This window comes from Zosterops lateralis (assembly GCF_965231275.1).
Source record: "Zosterops lateralis genome assembly, chromosome: 4".
Lineage (NCBI taxonomy): Eukaryota > Metazoa > Chordata > Aves > Passeriformes > Zosteropidae > Zosterops > Zosterops lateralis.
In genome coordinates this window covers 22,597,361-22,614,497 of record NC_139765.1, presented here as the reverse complement: position 1 = coordinate 22,614,497, position 17,137 = coordinate 22,597,361, and positions in this window count along the sequence as shown.

Sequence of the window (17,137 nt, the reverse complement as noted above, 5' to 3'; positions counted from 1 at the left end):
CAGTGAAAATAAAACCAAAGAAACAACAAGTTTATTCCACCTAAAGGGAACAGGAAAGCTGCAAGAGGCCTCAGGACTCCTCCAATGCACAAAGCACCCCACAATGTGCATGTACCCTTACTGAAGCTCTCATAAGCCCCACTTGCCCCTGGCAGCCCTTTCCCTAGCTCAGAGGTAAGTGACTCTCAGAGAGAAGCACATGCATCTAGTCTGTACAACCTGGAGTTTGGGAGTGTATCTGGGCAGCAAGTAAGGACCAAAGCTTGAATGATGCAGGATATGCATGGTCTTTAGTGTTTCCTGATGTGTTTTTCTCACAAATTTAATGGTCTTTATTGCAGGACTCTGCCTTCCAGCTCCAAAGTGTAGCAATTTGTTATGTGATGGTCATAGGTTGGAGACAGGCACACAACACAGTACACAGCGAGGGTCATCAGCAAACAGCCCATTTTATTGTTCAGATCCTTTTATGTAGTAATTCAAAACTCCCGGGTCCAGACAACTGATTGGCCTGGGTTTTAAATCACCCAGCTCCCTGACCAGTGATATGTCTGCCCTCTGGACTGAACATGATTGGCTGAGGTCCCTGTATGAGTTCCATTGTTCACCCAGGGACTTGTTTCTAGAATGAGCCAGGTTAGCCAAATTGGATTTTTACGACCAGATTTATTTTGCCCAGCTACAGACCAGCTGTGGCGGTGATAGCAATTTGGTGCAGCAATCACAAAGTACATTCCTGGGAATAGCGATGCCCTATTCTTCCCTGTCTGGTCCTAAGTTCTCACCATTTTAGAAGACTGATGCTTTGCTCAATAATATGAACTATTTTGGGACAGAATTAGGATTGTTACTTCACCATTGGCTGGTGATTAGATAACAGTATGCTGACTTTGTTAAAGTAGCGAAGGAGGTTAAAATTTAACTAGTATGATAATCAAGTGATAATCATTTTCCACCACCAATAATTAACTGGACATTTCCAGGCAGATGTCCAAGTCTTTCAAATTAAGAAGACTAGCCAAATTGCAGCTTGTAGAAGCCTCCCTGTGGGTTTGCTTTGTACATCAGTACTGAGTGGCTGCTGTCTGAGCACACCACTCTCGCCTCCCCTGAACAGCACAGCTCTGTAGGAATAGCTCTGTGTTGCATCCAGCACTGATGGCCAATATAACTCCAGATACATAATGAACACTGTCTTCTGAGACCACAGCAGAAAACATGGAGCTAATCCAGAAAACATGGAGCTGAACAGAAATCTGCTGATGTTGTTTGGCATACTGGAAGCAGGCAGTTCAGGGCACAGTCAGCTTATAGGCAACACATAATGTGGGATGAATCCACACAGAGATGTACAAATTTGTTTCTACTAGACATTAAAAATGCTTGATAGCCATTAGAAATAGACACTAGGGCAAGCAGGCAGACTGCAGGATTATGGTTCAGCTAGAAGTAAATGCCCTTTTGCTGTTCATGAAGGGCTCATTAAGAGAATAGATCAGAAGAGAAATGGACTGAAAGGTCCTGTTGGTGCACCACTGGGCACAAAATGGGGTGTTTGCCTCTTGCAGTGAAATGAAGTCACTGTGTACACCTTTTACAAATGAAAATATTTTATAAGCACTTAAATAGTATAAAATACTTGGTGTTGTATAATGCACTCAAATGGGTGACAGCTGTTTGATGACAAATGAATATACCTGTGTCAAACCCTCTTCATCTTCTTTGCTTTGCCAATGGTACAGCTCAGCCAGGAACACTTTCAGACAGATGACACATGAATGCTGCAAAGATAACAGATTTTAGCTTTCAGTAAGGCAGTACAGCCACTGGGGACAATACCTGAAGTCTTTGAGTGCTGAACAGACTTATTTAGCCACAGCCTTGGCAAGGAGCATTTTCCTGTGTGGCACTTTGTGTTGTAGAGTGCTTTGGATATCCAAACACATATATGGAAAGCCAGCCTTGGAATCTCCAGGTACCATGTCATATGCAGTTAGACCAGAACAGAATGGAAATAAGTGCTCATGCTCACTGCAGCTGAAAGCTTTCTATCCATTCTTTGTCTCTCAACGGTTCATTCCTTCTTGCTTGTTTTGTGCTGGTGTTGGCACTTCCCTGCCCAAGCTCTGAACTGAGTCAAATTGATAAACCAGCAGAAAATCAATACAGAATGAAAAAAACCCCAAAAGTTAACAGGTTAACCAATTAAAATTTCTAAGCAAAGAACCTTGTTGCAGAGAAGGTAATGAGTGATGGGATATGCAGATGTTGGGAAAGAGTAGAGGGAGAGTGGAGGTGGAAATGGCCTTTCGCTACCTTTTTAATGCAGCAAGAAATTAGTTTGCCTCCACTGTACTGTTTCACAGAATGCAGTGCTTTGCAACACAGATAGCCCGTATTTAAGTGATTTTACAGGGTCTGATCATTGGAGGGCAGTTATGAGCCAGTGTTTTTATCTGACAAGTCAGAAATTGGAAAAAAGTGTGTTCTTCTCTGCTTTGGATAAACCAGTCACTGAAATTGCTATTTAAGAACTGTTTATGTCACCTCTAAACAGAATGCAACTTGAAATATAATCAGACTACAAGGATTTGAAGTAGAAGAAACCAGTTTCACCTCAGCTTCTGCAGCACTCTCCTCACAACTTTTTCTAGCAGTAATGGCTACTTCCCAGTTCAGGTTTATGCATCAATGCAGTTGAAGCACAGGTAATTTTGCAGGGTATCACTTTTTATAAATATTTCCTATTCTCCAAACAATTTTTTTATTATTTATTTATTTATTTAACCCTCTGACCTCTGCCTATTTCATGCTATGCTGAATTATTCCAACCTTTGTTATCTCCGCTGTGAATGACTTTGAATGGCTCATATAAAGAGATGGTAACAACTGTAAGAAGAGAAGACGGATACTGCAAAAACTCTTATTAGAGTCTTCAGCCAACTATTTGATTCAATCTTTTGTGCTGTAAAGCTTGCACAGAAGTAAAACCTAAATTCAGAGCTACATCTATCCTGAGGTAAGCCCAGTATTCCTAAAAGAATGGAGTACTTACTGCTGATCCTGCCTATAATGGGATAAAAGAGAAATCCAGCACTCCTTGAAGTGATGAGATTACAACAAAAAGGGAGCAGGTGAATTGACTTCAGTGGATTTCACTCTCAGGCACTGAGTTTAAAATACAATTATGTCTTACATTTGAAGGTATTAAAACCTCTTATTCATCAAGAGAGAATGGTGATTTGAGGGTTAGGAATTACCTGTGGTGCTCCAGTTGATAGTGGTAGAGCAAGGAGCTAAGGAGCAAAAAAAGGTATAAGACAAACCCAAAACTCAAATGGTGTGTTCCTCAGGGTTCACTTTGTGTTTTCCTTGCCACAGACTCCTCTCTGACAGAGCAAAGGTTTCATGAATTGAAGCTGGAAGAGCAGTGACCCAGTATCAGGGGTCAGTGGCATCACTGCACTTGGAAACAGTACAAGAGGTTTAAGAACAACAGCTCCTTACAGATGGAGAATAGGCTCTCTCAGCTTTGGGCAAAACAGGGGTGAGGGCTACATTGAAAAAGGTGTACAAGAAGGTTCTATTGCTGATTAAGTGAACAGGCCTACCAATTTTTATGCTGACTTGCCGTTTTATCCCTCTCAATAACATTCCTTTTCTTTTAAACCCTTGAATTCATTGCTTCTGAGGAGGAAAACTGATTATCCAAGCTCATTATGTTCCCAAGTGAAATAATTTTCTTTTCCTATAACCCAGAGCCTTGAACTGAAATTGATTAACTATTTTTAGAAAGAAGCTCTAGCTAAATGTGACTTCCTCCCCTGCCAATCACACCTATCAAGGGAGTGCAAAGCAAGCCTATCTAAATGCAGGTGCCTAGGAATTATAGCCTGTCCCTTTTACTGAATACATTAATATAACTAAGAAATAGGTGGGGTTGTTTGAGATCTTTCACCATGTTGGACTAGAAGAGCTGGAGAGTTAGAATTTTTGGAAAGAAAATGGGATAATAATGGTGTTATATTTTGAATTTTCAGTTTGGTCATCTACACCCCTGCAACTCCAGCAGGCTGTTCTGAATCTCAAGGCTGACTACCTTCTTTTTTCAACAGCTTTCTTTAGGGCTCTGAAGACCCTTGCATTGTCTTCCTTGCTACTGCTGGATGAAGAAAAGCACAGGACTTGGCTGCTACAGACAGCTCTCTAGCTGGCAGCTCTCTAAGGTGCCAACTACATACAGACAGGAGATGACCTAATGGGGTACATTATCTTCCAGGAAACCAGGAGGAACCTCTGGCCAGATCTCTTGTACCTTCCTCAGAAGTTGCAAGCCTTGGACTTTTCTGTGACACAGGAAGAGGTCAACTGTTTACTGCCAACTATAAGTGTCCCAGTTCCAAGATATGAAAGCACAATAAAACAGGGGCAGGGTGCATTCCCTGTCTCTCTGGTAAAATGGCACACTCTGGCTGCATCTGCAGACTTTCTGGTCTCCTTGATCTCCCACAGAGCCTCTGCAGTCTAAAACACAGATAAAGTTCCGTGTCTCTTATTTAGTTCAAAGCACACGACACACTGTGTTACAGCTGTACTCTGAGTGAAAAAGGATGTGCTTTGCACAGCCTGGGTGCAAAGCCTGCTGGAATGTTGCTGACTGCATACAACCTCACCCGGTACAGTTGTGTCCATGTTGTGCAGTGGGAATTGTTGCTACTCTGTTCTATCTCCCAAATGGTACCAGGTTATTATCTTTGAGAGCAATGGTTGGCACAGGCAAAACCATGGCAGGGGGAGTGCTGATAACAAAACAGTGCAAGCAGTTGCAAGGCAGTGTGTGATACTACATCTTGCCCCTGATTTATTTGGCACTAATAACTCAGGCAATGTGACTGCCAGCATCAGCATTTATGAAGCTCACGAGCTTTAAGGGATATTTTGCAGTCAGTTTATCAAAATAAAGGGCCCTTTTCTCTTACAACCACTGAGTGTGAAACTAGACAAAGGGAGAAAGACAACAATTTCCAAGAAGAGAGAAACAAATCCATCTTTCCCTCACATGACTTACAAAAGTACAAATTAAGAAGACCTGACCCTCACTCCTAAGAGCCAGATAATTATCATAAGATCCGGGAGTCAATTTAATTTATATCAGCGTCCCCAGCTGCTCTGCAACCTATGATATTTTCCCAAAGACAGTGTTCTGGTCACCTTCGCACTCTGTCTTTGAAGACATAATATAAATTTGAGGCATTATGGACAATTTGGAGCTATTTCTGATCAGCCACACATTGGCTGGGACCAATGCAGATTTTCTTTGTTTACAGTCCACTTTCAAAGTCAGACTTTGCTTCAGGAGCAGAAAGTATGTCACTTCTAGAGGATGCGGAGGTAAGGGAATATGCATGTTTTCGTGAGAGGGAAGTTCAGGCAAGGTGGGAGGAATTCAGCCAACAAGGTTTCCACTGCCTTTTATTGAAACCTATTTCCAAATGAAATGCAGAAGAAAGGAAGCAGTTTTCTATCCTCAGACTTCCATCCAGGGAGGTCAAGGTCTGCAGCTGCAGTAATTCTTACAATTTCCATAGATGTTTGGAAGGTGACACAGGAGATAAACAGGTGAAAATGCTTTATCCCCCCCCATTGCAATGGGTGATACCCATGTGCAGCCTGCTCTTACCCTATGGCTGGTAAGGAATTTTAGGATTAGATATTGAATACTATAATCTGAGAATAATTTAAATACTCAAGACTAGAGATAAGACAATGGTTCACCTTTATCATTCTGAAACAAGTAGATATTTATCTTTGCCTCCACTATCAGATCAGATTTGAAGTTTTGGTTTTCTTGATGTGACACATCCACGGTATTGTGAAGTTCTGGCAGTCAGGGTGTTTGAGACCTCTGTGGGACCTTCAGGTCTATTTCTTTGTTCTGAACCATTTCTTTGTTCCTGATTAATCAGAAGGAAAAAAAACATTGCTATCTCAATAGGATGCTGCTGCACGGCCCTATGTGTGGTTTCTGAAACCTTCCCCACATGTACTTTATTCTATTTCTAAATCAATTATTACATTATGCTGGCATACTCCTGTAATTCACTAAGTGACATGAATAAATTCTCTAATATCATACACTTCTGCTTTACTCTCTCTTTTTTGCCTCAAAGAAAGATGCACTCACAATAACTGTTTTGGGTTGGTGGGTGTCTGGGCCCTGAGCACAACCTTTTTCTTGCCTTCCCCGAAGAGGGGTTTTGCTGCCCATGCTCAAGGGCTGTCTAAACTGGAATCATTCTGGCTGATGGTCTTCCCACCTTCACTCAGAAGGTGTTTGTAAATTCAGTCCCTAGGCTACTAGGGACTTCCTATGGGATCTGGATTGATGGCTGATTCTGGTCACTCTCACTGTTCTGCTTTTCTTCTTACTGTGAGATTACACTGTTGTCATTGAGGTCAATGCCTTGCTGTCACACTCAGCTCCCAGCTCATCTTCTCTCAGCAAGCAAAGCTTGTGACTTCCATAGCAGCAGGTTTAGCATTTTACATATGTACACACATCTGCTATGCTTGTTCACACTAGAGAATCCAAAGAAAGGACACCAGAGAAATGCGACCAGCAGCTGGGACAGAGATTTTGTGAGGACTCTTGCATGGCTCCTGCAGAGCTCCTGCAAACAGAAAATTATTTCCATGCAGACTGTGAAGTCCTTTATGCAGCAGGAACAATTCTGTGGTTTGACACTTCAACCCACAGCAAATTGCTAACTTTTAGAATGTGATTCAATACTCTACAGATTGTAAGAGCCACTTTCTCTATTGGCTTCATAACTGTCAAGTCAATTCATGAATTAATCCTACAGCTATTTCTCAAAATTAAAACCAAAGTAATTTCTTCCTATTCTTATTTCACATGTTTTCTTCCTTGTCTTCAATCTCTTTGCTGTTTATCCCTCCATCTCCAGCATCCACTATTATACTTTTTCTCTTTCCCCTCTCTCTTCTTCATTCTCTGTTCCTTCCTCTGTCTCATACTCTCCAGTCTGATTGTTCTGTTTTCTTCCTGAAAGGAAGCAGAAGTAGCAACAAGATAGTGCAAGACATATTTAAGAGGAAACACAAGTCAAACAAACACATAGAACTTCTGTTTTTCTCACAGTTTTTGTTTTGCAGAAATAATTTCAGCACAGCTATGCTCTTGCTGGCATAAGGAAGAACAAGCCTTCTTTGCCAATCTGATTAGTTATTATCACCACTGCCTCTACTGTAACACATTATTCTCCACTCAAGTGCAATTATTAGCAAATCCTGATATATATGTACTCTCACAGAAAAAGCACAATACAATGATTGAAAAGCCAATAAAACCAGATAGATTAGCATGCTCTGCTTCCTGTTCTTGCTCATCCTGTACAGAACCAGCTTCCTCCATAGTCTGGAAATAACACTGGAGTCCACAAGCTGGATACTATGCTAGCTGCAAGACCAGTCCATTTTTTTTGTCCAGCTCAATTTCTTAGGTTCATAGATGAAGCTTCTTCAGGTCCTTCACTGGACACCAGCCAGGAACTTTGTTTTTACAACAGTTGTTAAAGCTTGGAGTCACATTCATAATTTGATGAGCCCCAAAACACTCCACCCATGTGCAAGCTGTAAGAGATATAGTCATTGTACGGGTCATATTGTAGTCACTGTAGGGTCTTCACTTGGAGGCTTTCTGAATAAAAAATGGATCAGGCTAAAAAAGACAGTGGAAAATGATAAAATGAACACAAGCTACTGGACTGGAGAAAGCAGAGGCAGAGAAGTGAGGTGCTGGGTGATGAGAACTGCTGGGAATGTCCACAGTATTGATCTGAATTTATTTCACTAGTCAAAATTGGCCCTTCATGGGAAAGTGGCAAGAAGTCTCTAACATCAGTTGCTGCTCTTAGAATAGGCTGGACTCCTTGCCTTTCATCAGAATTTTATTATGAGTCTTAGAACTGAAAAATCTCATCTCTTTGACTCTGCTTATTTGTAAATCAAAATGATCATGCAAGAAAAATAAGACTCTGGTCTACAACCTGTACAGAAAAGTTGGAATTGTTTTCTCATTGGCAAAATTAATTTTCAATAAATATTCTAATTTAAAAGATAGGTCTAAAGGGTTAAGCTTGATGTTTTTAAGCCTCATTAGGCTTCATGCCTTTGGATCAAAAGAGTCTCTAACACTGGCTAAAACTCCAAACATATCTTTCCCTTTCTCACCCCTCAAAAGGAATCACAGCCATTCTGACACAGTGAACTATCATCTAAGACTTGTGATGCTACCTTTATTTCTCCTGCTGAACTGCAGAGGCCTGATGCTCCATGAAACTCTAGCACGGATGGAAGGCTGGTCAAGTGTGAGTATAACATAATGTTCTGGTTTGAAAGACAGGTCTGCTAAGAAAGGCAGAAGCCTCCCTTGGAATGGAAAATGCTAATTCCCTCCCTCCAAATTATTATAATTTTGAAATTAAGGGGCTCTCAGGCAAAGATATGAGAATAGGAATAAGAGTTCTTTACTAGTATGTATAAGTAAATAAAAACCAACAAACAAAAGACTACAGCTTAATAGGAAAATTAAAATAAGATGTATCAGTATAAAAACATTGACAGAGTTAGAATACATGATACCCTGTTGGTCAGGGTGTTGGTAGCAGTCTGATTAGATTGTGGCTGCAGTATTCCTGGAGTGACAGATGTGGTTCTGTTGAAGCAGTGATTTTGTAGAAGTGTTTAGCTTTCTTCTGAAGGGTTAGTGTTGATGTAGAAGGGTCTGGTCTTCCTCTGGGAATCTATTGGAAAAAGGCTGACTTTGGTGTTCCAAATTTCAGAATTATATCTAGGTAGGAATGCTTGGCTCTTCCTCCTGGGTGGAGCTTCTCACAGTGGGATGATGTAATTTTATCAGCCATGCAGTGAACCTTAATGGCCCATTAACAGAAGATATCTCTCTGGAGGGAGGATGGGTTGTGGAAAAGATAAAGAACACTGCCCCACCTGGTTTTAACAGATGGTTAGAGAATACATACTTTCGGTTACATCTTGCATTGCAACCTAAGACACATAGAAAGCCTAAAAGAGCAGCTCTCCCAGTAAGAAGCCTGTTGTTGGAGATGAGTACCAACACCAGCTGGATAGTGCTGAATGGGAATTTATTTAGCTAAGCACTCACATCAGTATCAGAGTCCTAAGATAAACATAATTCTGAGTCCTTGTAATTCTCTGCATTGTTTTGCAATAAGCAAGAGTCCAAGCTGAATGACAGGACCCTCAGGACCTAAGCAGTGTAGTGTTGACTTTTTTACCCCTTAACATGAGAAAGAATGTGGCAGACACTTAGAAATAGAACTTCTAAGAACATTATTACAGATTTTTATACTCTCAGCAATCCACTGCTTTTCTAGCAGTCAGGAGAGATCTCCATAAAAAGTCAGTAAGGGCAAGGTATGAGTGAATGATTTATTGTTTAAGACAAAAAACTAGATGCTTCATTAAGCAAGACATTCAATTTTGCCTTTGTGGGTCGTTTTCATTTGGTGACTACATTGCCACACCCACCAAATAGGCCCACTTGTGTTAGTAAGAGTTCTGCCTCTAGGAAGTCATAAGCAAAAGTGAGAGACACCCACTCTGCTCAGCTACAAAGTCACAGAAAGGAGAAAGCTTCCTAGCAAGGAAAACATATTTCAAAAACGTAGCTGCTGAAAAACCCATGTCCCTCTATCAGTAAACAAACATACCTCATAGGGGAATTTGCAGAGAACCTGCTTTTCCTTTTTCTTTTGTAAAAAACCTCTATGCAAGAGGGAGCTTAGTCTGTGTTGAGGAAAGGTCACTGAAAATGAATGTGCCCTTCCCTGAGAATTCAAACTCCAAGAACAGGAGCTGAAATTGTCTCTGCTGTCATGAGAACTACAGGCCCAGAATCAGCTCGGTTGCTTGCTTGTTTTGCATTGATTGAAGAAAAGCTGTGGCAAAACCAATAAGTGACTACCTTTGAATATTGACAACCTGTAGAACCAATTAAAGAGATGGATACACCTCTGGGACTTCACAGGTTAAAAACTGGGAAAAAAAATCCCTGGAAGCTCTCTTTTCTTCTGACCTGGGAAGAGGTAAGTGGGTGCTGGTGAGTTTGGCCCCACTCCGCCGCTGCAGTCCTGGCAGGGGAGGGGAGGAGAGAAGGCCCCATCCTGGCAGCGGCTGTTAACATCCTTCTGCTAAAGCCGCCCCCCACATCCTGGCCCCGGGAGGCCTAGCAGGGCCAGGCCACTTTCAACCTCCCCCCAAGTGCAGCATTCTGAAGAATCCTTCTCCATAGACAGCTCTGGCCACTGCTATCCAGTCATCCAGCTGAGGGGGTTGGGGCCAGCCGTACAGAGTGGCCCACAGCTGGAGTTGGGTGCATCCGGGCCCTGGATCCGGGTGCAGCCCCAGCACGGCCTGAATTTACCACCTTTAGCCACTGCCTGGGAAAAAAACATGGCCCTCTGTAGACCTGGGAGAAATATTAAATCTTTCCTTGCACAGATGAAACTTGCAAAGCACTAATCCTCTCTTAAGTGAGAGAAAAGGACAGAGTGAGGACATGTAGAGAAACATGTCCTCACTGAAGACATTGAAGGTCAGTGCAGGAAGAGTCACATCTTAGATGAGAACAAGAAGATGCCTTGGGTTTAGGCTGAAAATCTTTTGTAATGCCACGGTAATGGACTGTAATATACTGGAATATCCCTTTAAGTTGTGGAAAACATGGATGAGGAGGTAAGAGTGTTCAAACTGTAGATATGAGCAAAGGCATTTGTGGTGTACTAAGTAAATATGGAAGTAGATGTGATCTTATGAGAAGCTTGAACACAGAGAGAGATGAGATGAGATGAAGATGAAGATTTGCCCTCAGGAAAAGAAGACCTCTGTTCCCAGAGATAAAAATTATCTCAGAGAGCTATGAAGAGAACCTTTGCTTTTGAACTGCTCATCCTTAAAATGGTACCCCATGAGTTTACATGGCTTATTATGCAGCTGTGGGAAGCCTATGTGATATGGGAGGGACTTCAGGAATGCAGATTTGCAGGCAGCTGCTTTTGTGAGGATTAAAAGCCACAAGAGTGCAGTTCTTCATGTGAGGAAGTTTCCATGGCAGACCAAAAGAGACTTCTCTCTCTAAAAGAACTAATGAAGAACTATTTGAAATTTGGTATACTGATCTGGGTTCCAAGTTTTATGTTTGTAGGTTGTCAGTGAGAAGGGAAAGTTGTGGGGGAGGGGAAGCGTTTTGAAGGTTTTATTCTGGATCTTTTTTTTTTTCCTCTTTTTGTAGTTTAGTTAATAAAGCTTTCTTTATACCCTTTAAGTTTGAGCCTGCTTTGCTTTTACTCCTAATCCTATCTCACAGCAGAAACAGAGTGAATAATTCTAGTGGGCACTCAAACTACTACAGTAATTGGTGCCGTGACTCACATACAGAAATTGGTGAACCTGAAACTGCTGCAGTTTTTTAGAAACAGCAGCCAAAAGATGGCAAAGGATGATTTTGCCTTTCCTAGCAGCTCAAGGGCAGCCTAACCTTTCAAGAAAAACGTGTGCCTGAGCCAAGTCACTGTCAGGTGCAAAATGTGAGACAGGCTGCCAAGACCAGATTGTTTCAGCCATTGTAGAGTTACTGCTTGAGAGACCACAGAGTCCATGGCGTTCAGTACTGTAAATCACATGTCAGGCAAGGGATTATAATCTTCCCAGTATGTGTTTATTTCTGGAAAGATCAGTGTGCAATGATGTGCTGATTTTGGTTTGGATAGAGTTGATTTTCTTCACAGTAGCTGGTATGGAACTGTGATTTAGATTTGTGCTAGGAAATAGTGTTGATAATTGAGGGATGTTTCAGTTACTACTGAGCAGTGCTTACACAGTCAAGGCCTTTTCTGTCTCACCCCACCAGTAAGGAGGCTGGGGGTGCACAAGAAATTGAGAGGAGACACAGCCAGGACAGCTGACCCCTGTTGGGAAAGATGGGACAGGAAGGACTTATGAATATGACTGTATGGTAAGAAATACTGCAGATGTAAAACCTGTGAGTGAAATAGAAATGAAAGTTAGTTTCGAGATGTAGGCACGGGGAGGCAGGAAAACGGTGATTAGCTGAAGATGGGTTAAAAGACAGGAAAACAAAGGACTCAGGAATGTTGCCTTTCCACTCTCCAAAGGCATCAGGTAGAAAACAGATAAGAAATGTGGCTTTTAGAGTTTAGAATATAAAATGACATGGTAATGTAGTAGTTCTCATAGGCTGCATGCAAAGTTTGTAGGTCTTGTATCGCATGCCGGTTGGTCACTGTAAATTAGAATATTCAACACAAAAAGAGATATAATGTATTTTAACAAGGAGATCGCTCTCTTTGCTTCCTCTCTTTCGACCTTCCCCTCTCTTCTCTCTTACCTTGCTTGCTCCTGCTTTCTCCACACGCTTTTCCCCTGTTCCTACCCTGTTTCTACCCCCTAGCTCTCTTCTATCTTTCTCTCTCCCCATTCTCTTTTTAGGGCTTTGCTTCAGCTGAGGCTGGTGGCTGGGAGCAGGCCCTCTTTACTCACGACCCCTGTAATAATAAAGCCACATGTTTCTAGAACATCTCATGTCTGCAAAGTTCCTTGTCCCTGCCATCCACGGAAAATTTCTACAGACCCCAACTGACCCAAGGGATACTCCATACCACATGACATCATGATCAACATATAAAGCTGAGGGAAGAGGGATGTTTGGAGTCATGGCATTTGTCTTCCCAAGTCACCATAACATGTAATGGATTAAGCCCTGCATTCCTGGATAGCAGAACCCTTGCCTTCCCATGGGAAGTAGTGAATGCATTCCCTGTTTTGTTTTGCTTCTATTAGCAGGTTTTGCTTTCTCTGTTAAACTGTCTTTACCTCAACGCACAAGTTTTCTCACTTTTACTCTTCCCTATCCCATTCTTTTTCCAATCCCACCAAGAGGTGCTGAGAGGTAGTCGCCAGCTGGAATTAAACCACCAACATCACCTTTTCTTTCAATACCTTTTCCTGAGCACCCCAGAGGCTCTAACACTTATGAGTAATGGAGTTCCTCACTCACACAGGTGCTGTGCCTCTGCTCTGCCAGCTGTGTTATTAACTAAATTTTGACTTTAGCATAGGTCCAACAAGTAGGTTCCTGATCAGATGTCACAAAATTAAGAAGAACAGGGAAGTAAGTATTTTCACAGTCACATTTTGCTTAACCAATTTCCCAGAACTGTGATATTTTTCTGCCAGTGAGATGTAATGATCTCTTAACAGAGGCTGAACTTTGCTGCTTGTTCTGCTTTCTGTTAATTTGCACTCAGAACCTGTCTTTTAAATCATTATTCTCCTGGTGTGCAATGCTTTCTGAAAGGAAAATTCATTTCCATGAATTTAAACAGTCATTAAACAAAATATTGGTTTACATAGTGAATGCTGTCTTAAAGGCACATTGTTGTTGCTAAGCCTGATGTGTATAAAACTGTCTCCATTCAAATAGTAGCACTACCAAGTATGTAATGCACTATTGAGTACTTCATAGTAGCACTACTAAATATGGATTCTGCTTAAACCAAACCCACACAGCTGAGGGATTAAAATTCAAGCCACACTCTGATTATATATTTTCATTTAAGTGATAATATCACTCTGCATCAATAGAAGTGAGGCAAATACACTCAAATAGAGATAGTGTAATTTAACATATATTTATCTTTTTAATCTTTGGGGGAAAAAGGAAGGGCCTAGTGGCATCTGAAGAAGTGAGATGCAGCGAAGTCTCTTGCTGTTTTCTCCAACCTGGACTGCAGCCTCTGTGAAAAGAGTTCTGCAGGTTTGGACAGTACCTTCAGCAATTAAAAATACCAGTTGCTCAGGCAACTTAAAAATACCAGAGCTCAGGATTACATCTGGCCCAGTGTACAGTTTCTTAGGAATCAGTGACAGCTGGAAGTGCATCAGAAATAAAAATTTTAAAAGCTAAAAGAATGAACAGAGTAAGCCAAGGAGTGGAAGAAGAAGGGAAAGCTACTTGACAATAATTTTCAGAGTTTACTGTAAAAATGAACATTGTATACATTATATGGAGGTGAACTTGAGAATGGAGACTTTTCATGTTTCCCAAAGGGCACACATGTATGCTTCTCTCTTCATGCTCCTTTCCCAGAATAAAAATTAAAAAAAAAATTAAAAACAAAAAAACAAAAACAAAAAAAAAAAATAAAAACAAACACCAACTACCACCCAACCCTTATCCTTTCAGTTTCTTCTTAACAGACAGAAGAATTTTCCCACTTAGATAGAGAGACCTCAGTGGAGAAAGATGAGGACTGGTAGTGAATATACCCATGCACTTTGTCTCTTGGAACTTCAGTCATTCATAAATAATTGCCTTTTCTTTTTTTCATGCTTGTTAAACACAGTCGCACTGTGTGATTCCAAGCAATACTTTGTTACTCCTCTCACTGAATTTACTCCAATTAGGTTCTGGCCTCCCTAGACGCCGAGGATCTGCCTATCAGATGGAATGTTTCTGCAACAGAGCAATGCTTGGTGAACATGAGATTAAAGTTCCCTAGAGTGGAACTGAAGCATCTCTGTTCAGCAAAGCTGTGGCAACTTATGCTTGCTGGAATGTGAGGGGATCAGTGACAGCAAATTCGCCACGCTGGTCTCATGGCAGCCCCAGCTACCTCGTTAGTTTTCACTGAAACTGCAGCCTGACTGTGTCAGGACATACCTATGCTAAAATGGCCTGACGAGCTCTGGCTCGGGAAGGTTGAAAGGCAATCTTCTCTGCAGAGCCAGGCTGTGAAGTGGTGCCTTTCTTCTTAAAGATCACACAAAAGGAGATAACTGGCGTGTAAATTCCGCATTTAAAGTGAAATCCAGTTAGAGCCTTCAGCAGAAACTTAGGGTAGAGGTTCGAGAAAACTCTTCTCATACAAAGAGCAAGCAGGAGAGATCAGTCTAAATCCCAGAATTTCTCCTTTTCTATGAAAGCAACTTTCATGGATGTATATGAAAAGCAGTGGGCAGATTGCCATAAATTCATTGGTAATCTCTTCAAGACTACTGGGATGGACTCTTTGACCAGAAATACTTTAATAAATCCTTTCAGGAAACACAGAATGAAGAGCTGACAAGACATCAAAAGGCCATCTGTAAAGCAGTTAAAAACTTCAATCCCAAAGTGGGACGAAACCTGACTGGATAGATAGACAAGTCAAACCTTTTAGCTCCAAGAGAGAACATGGGGATGAAGCCAAATCATTGTTTAGACATCATATGGGTATTGCCATATCTGTATAGGCCATTGACAGCTTCTCTTGGACACAGTGGAAGCTTTGTCAGGCATGTGATGTCACAGACTGACATCACCGTAGCCAGATACCACTTGCTGGATCTGGTCTCTACTCCCAGGAGGTGGTCACCTCCCAAAAGGAGATCTGGAGTTACACAAACACTACCAACACTGCACCAAGAGTTATTCAACAGTTACTATGTGCAGTGTTATGAATAAGGTGTAGTGATTGGCTAACATGAGGAGTTACTAAGTATGGTGGGAAGAAATTCTGTTAAGGTTTAGAGTTCTTTTGATATGTATTTTTGTTTCAGTTTGGTTTTGAACTCTTTTCTGTTCTCACTTCAATCTTTCCCCTGTGTGGTGGCTGCCTGGCTGCTCTGGCTGTCAGGGCTGTAAAAACATGTGCAAGAAGGGCGTAGCTTGCTCCTTGCAAGAGGCAGCAGGGAGTGGGGGACACTTGTTGCAGGGAGGCCTGGCAGGAAAACATGGCACCACCAATCAAGATACAAGAAGGGGTCCATCAATGAAAAGCATGGAAGGACTGAGTGACAGGCCTTGGGAGGAGTCAAGTTTACATGTAAGGATGAGGTCACAGACCCTAGGAGGAGTCAAATACACATATGTGGGCAAAGCTGCAGACTATGAGAGGTGCCAGAAGGACATTTAAGGACTGCTCATGAATATTAATGAGGCTGATGCAACCCTGAGTAGTATAAAAGGCGCAGACACCATTTTTGTGAACTGAGCCTCTGGTAAGCAGAAAGAATCTCATTATGCTCCTAGAGCTGTCCCCCCTTTGCTTTGTAATTTTAATGGGTTCTAATTAAATTTTATTTACTCATAACCACCTGGGGTGTGACTTGAAGCAAAAGCTGAGAGGTATTTTTATAAGATGAAGCAAAAGCTGAAAGGTATTTTCTTAAATAGGATGGGCTGCCTTCAGGAGCAGAAAAAAAGAAAACATCTACTTTATTTCTCATGACCAAGTAAATACAAAAATGGACAAATGTTTTACTAGAAAAGACACATGCAGTTGAAAAGATGACAGAGCACGAGGCTTCTAGACATTCTCTTGGTGTGTGCCAAGAAGAACCCAATGACGTGGCCCAACAACAAAGAAACAGTAAGTGAGGGGTTCTGAAAGCAAAATTTAAGCCAGGAGGCTGAAAAAAGCAGTCCTACATAGTAGCATTCTTCAATGGTCCTGCTTTTTTACACTCTGTCAGATAACAGTCTCACTGCATGATTGATTAAACTCTGTGGGGAAAAGGGGATTATATGTATTAGTATCCGATAACATTATGAAGCAGATTAAGTTTATATATGATGGATTCCACCTAATCAAAACAGAATCAGTGCTACTGATATTTAAGATTAAAGATTCCATGAGGCAATTTTAAAATGAAAACTGAGGAAATTATGCCAGATGTGGAAAATAAATGGTTCCAATTGATCTATTTGTGTGGTCTGAAATCACAGAAAGCCTATGACTTAGAAAAAGAGATAGGATAGAAGGTAAGAAAAACACAGAAAAACAAAAACCTGGATAAATAGAGCGTATAAAACTATGCAATCTAATCAAGACAAATACTTTATTTTAGTTTACTTTATTTGCTAGCATGAATCTAGCCACAGAGTCTGTTTTTTTAGCCACTGTAAATGATTGCTTCTTAGAGTTATTTGTGAAAGCACTCACAAAAAACCAAACAGATTTAGTCCTGAAAAATATACAAGACCTAGTACAAGTTGAAACAATGAAAGGCACAAGTT